The 4301-nt window shown below is 40.6% G+C and overlaps 1 protein-coding gene across 3 annotated transcripts in view; it reads left to right on the top strand.

Annotated features, from left to right (window-relative positions):
* The window catches only part of LDB2 (LIM domain binding 2), a 602558-nt gene that overhangs the window by 204066 nt on the left and 394191 nt on the right, over positions 1-4301 (top strand). The gene's annotated exons all lie outside the window — the stretch shown is intronic.

The following is a 4301-nucleotide window of genomic DNA, read 5'->3' as shown; positions in this document are numbered from 1 at the left end:
GGAACAGCTGGTAGTTTCAAACTGCTGACCTTGCGGTTTGCAGCCCAATTCATAACCACTACACTACCAGAGCTCCTTAATAGCAAATATTAGGTAGCTGCAAAATCTTCAGAACAATCTACCATTCAAGATCAAAAGACCAGCATTCGCACAAGAACAAAGTTCAAGAGGCGGGAATGATTAGCAAAAGAGAAACGGAAATAGGAAACACTCGGCAGATGGGAGAAGAGGAATATATTGTGGGAAGTGCAGTCAAAGACATGAAACAAAATGTGTTGTTGGTGTTGTTAGGTGCCATCCAGTCAGTATCGACTCATAGCGACCCTATGCATAACAGAACGAAACACTGCCTGGCCCTCTGTATACCTTCACCCAATTCACAATAAAAAGTCTAAAGGAAAAAAAAAGTTATGTTTACACTCTAGGGAGTCTAGTAAGTGTGCAATGTTGTTGTTGTTAAGTGCCATTGAATCAGTTCTGACTCATAGTGACTCCAAGGAGTGACTGGTAGGTTTGAACCACCAATCTTTTTGTTAGCCGTCCAGTGCTTGTAAGCATTATGAAAAAGTTTGAAATACTGTGGTCATGAGTAAAATGTGACACAGACACAAGTGAGCACATGGCATTGGAAAACTGGTGCCACCAGATTGGATTAATAGAAGGTTTGCAACAAACCTTCAATTTGTAAGAAACACAGTGTCAGTGATGGACGATCAAACAAGGCCTATCTGTCCTGAATCTCCAGGCTGTCACCTGTTCAGTTTGTCTTTCCATCTTTCTTTCTTTCTTCTCTGATGTCATTGTATTAGAATGCCGAGTGTTATTAGAAACCCCGTGTAAACGTGATTTTAAAAGATCCCTATTTCTTTTCTAATGAACGTGTCGTATTTCCTTGAATCCTTCCTGTATTGTGAAGCAAGCACATTGTTCCTATTTTATTCCTCTTTTGTCCTGTTATAAATGCTCCTGTGGTGAATATAAATATATATATTAGTGTATAAAGCATTTCCATATTTTTGGATTATGTCCTTTGGATGCATCCCAGAAATAAAATTACTGAGTCAAAGGGCATGAATATTTTTAATGCTTTTAATTCATGGCATATATTTATTTTAAAAAATAAATTGAATAAAGATTCTGATAAGTTCCTGGTACTCTATATTATGTAGTTGGAGTCCATTGGTTTGTGCCAAATCTGGATCTGAGAATGGTTATTCTGTGAAAATTCAAGGGCAAGATCAATGTGGTCCCTTTGAAAGGTTTATCTTTTCTTCTTTCTTGTTTTCCCCATTTATTCATTTATACAGGTAGCCCCTACTATCGTGGTTCTGTAGGATAAAGCACTGGACCACAAGGTTGGTGGTTCAAACTCACCAGACACTCCTTGGAAACCACCATACAAAGTCACTATGAGTCAGAACTGACTTGATGATGTTTAACAGCAAGAATTATATGCCAGAGGAGCCCTGGTGGCACTATGGATTAAGCTTTGGGATGCTAATTGAGAGGTTGGTGTTTCAAACCCACCACCAGGAGAAAGATGAGGCTGTGTGCTCCTAAAAAGATTTCCAGCCTCAGAAACCCTGAGAAGCAGTTCTCTGTTCAATATGGTTGCCATGAGTTGATATTGACCTAATGGCAGTAGGTTTGTGCTGGCCCCACAGTTAGCACGATGGCAGGATCCTGTGTCCACAATGACTTTGCACTTTGTAAAGTGTTGTTGTTGCCAATTCCCACTCAGTCAACTCTGATCATGGCGGTCTCATGTATAACTGAAGAAAACGTGGCTTGGAAGATTGTCATATGGACTGATTATGAGTCAGAATTGGCTCAACAGTACCTAACACAGTAACACTAAAGGATGGGAGATGTGGGGTCAGCAAAAGTGAGTAATCAAGTTATGCCCTTATCTGTTGGCCTATTCATCCCAGAGACTGGAAGGACATCAATGAAGTGGAGTAGTCTGGGAAGAGCAGGCTTGGGGAGTGGTACAAAGTTGGGGGTCTGGCTTTGGTCACCTTAAATCTGAGCTTTCTCTTTAATAATCAAGTAGTGATGTCATTGAATCATTGAAGCACAGTTCTGGAATCCCCGAAAGAATTTAAGAATTGTGATCCTGTTTCACTGGCACATTCAAAACAGTCCTGATGGTGCACTGTTTAAGTAGTTACTGCTTACCCAAAGGTCAGCGGTGTGTATGGTGCTGTGGGTTAATGCGCCAGACTGCAAAGCCATTTAAACTGCAAGGCCGGTGGTTCAAGCTCGCCAGTCACTCCTTGGATACCCTATACAGGGTCGCTATGGGTTGGAACCGACTCAACGGCACTTAACAACAACAACCTATCCATGGGAAAATATATGGTAGTTTGCTTCAGTACAGATTTTAACCTTGGAAACACTATGGACTTTCCTATGCGGTTGTAAAGAGTTGGAATAAGTTCTACAGCAGTGTTTTTTTCTGATGATTAAAATCAAAGGATAAAAACCAAAAAGAAACCTGTTGGCATCTAGTCAATTCCAACTCCTGGCAACTCCATGTGTGCAAAGTAGAGCTGGTCCATGGAGGTTTCAGGGCTGTGACCTTCTGGAAGCCAATTGTCAGGCTTGTTTTCTTGGGTTCCTAAGGGTGGGTTCAAATCACCAATGAGTCTGTCTGTTGTGAAGCACACAATTGTGTTCACCACAGGTTTCCCACTGACCTATCACATATTGGAGAGAATTTCAGTTCCCTGGCATACGGGTGTAAACAGAGAAGGGAAGAGAATAATCTATTGTTTTACTAACAGGTTTTGAGAATATATTGGGGTTCATATATTTATCTTTGTGAATAAGAACGTGGTTTCATTTTATTTTCCAGTTGTTGTTATTAAGTGCCATTGTGCCAGCTTTGACCCATAGCGATCCTGTATGGGATTTCTGAGAAGCGGCTGGCGAGCTTGAACTACTGACCTTGCAGTTCACACTGACTTTTTTCCAGTAGGAGTGAGAAAACATTTGCTGCTCTTGTGTAGGCCTGTGTCCTGATGTAATCCTGAAAATTTCAGGGGTGACTCTAAGAATCATTCCTCCCTTTTCACCAACTCTTCAGATGCATTTGGATGGGTCGCAAAAACACTGTCTGCATGTGCAGGCTCTTCCAGAAATGGCCCCTTGCCTGCCGTGTTTCTGTTGCCTGCTTTTGCGATGACTTATTTCTAGATACCCGAGTTGCCGGTTCATTGCATTATTCTACATCTCAGCAGCTCTCACTCCTGGAGGGTGTGATTCAGCATGAGGTGTGGCACCCTTGACTTCAGAACTGTCATCAGTGAGACCTGTGCTTCTAAAGTAATGCCTTCCTACGTCACTATCAGGAGGACTTTGCAAAAGGTCCCTGTAGATTATTTTTGATGTATGAGAGTACCTGTCTCAATGGTTGAGTATAAAGTCCCATTGGCATGGAGTTAATTCCATGTCATAACAAATCTACACAGCTGAGTAAAACTGCCTCATATATTTTCCAAGACTGCAAACCTATAGGGAAACAGGCAACTTAGATATTGGCTACCTAAAATGAGGGGGTGATAAAGGCATGAAGTGACTGGCTTACAAGGTTTCAGGAGGGAGTTTAGGTTAAGAGTGTTTGGGGGAAGGAAGAATCCTACAGAATAGTTTTCATCTTGTCTAGACAAGTCTGGTGAAGAGATGGGGATAAGATTCTTATGCTTTAATAGTGTTTACTTGTTATCATGACTAATTGCAACTGTCACAATTATAAAGGTTTTGGTTTTTTGTTTTGTTTTGTAACAAAAATGGGGGAATGGCTAATCTTACAGTCCATAAACAAAGGACCCTAGGACTATTAAAGGAGAAGAAGACAAGCAGAATGTGAGATCTTATCCAGAGATGCATCGACACCAGAGATGGAGGCAGAGATGGGGACATGGAGAGAGGAAGCAGCTGAGTACTCTAGATTCATGGAAAGAGAGGGACTGAGAGCTGGCAGACAGGAGGCAGGCTTACAGGAAATGTGCCCTTTGGTGGTGTAAATTATTATATATGCCTAAGTGTTTAAAAAAAAAAAAAAGAGCTAAAATGAATAAAGAGAAATACTGTTAACTGACGATACATGGAGGGGATTATAATCATTGTAATGAAACAAAGTATTTGATTTGTTGAATATAAAAGTGGTGATCTGCCTTGTAAACTTTCGCTCAATTCACAATAAAAACTAAAACAAAACAAGAAAACCTTTCTGGACCCATAGAGGCCGCCAAAGTTTTTTTTTTTTTTTTTTTTAATGTTTTATTGTGAATTATATG

Source organism: Chrysochloris asiatica, unplaced genomic scaffold (assembly GCF_000296735.1).
Source record: "Chrysochloris asiatica unplaced genomic scaffold, ChrAsi1.0 scaffold00200, whole genome shotgun sequence".
Taxonomy (NCBI): domain Eukaryota; kingdom Metazoa; phylum Chordata; class Mammalia; order Afrosoricida; family Chrysochloridae; genus Chrysochloris; species Chrysochloris asiatica.
Note: the sequence above shows the minus strand (reverse complement) of the source record. Positions and strands in the feature narration are given on the sequence as shown.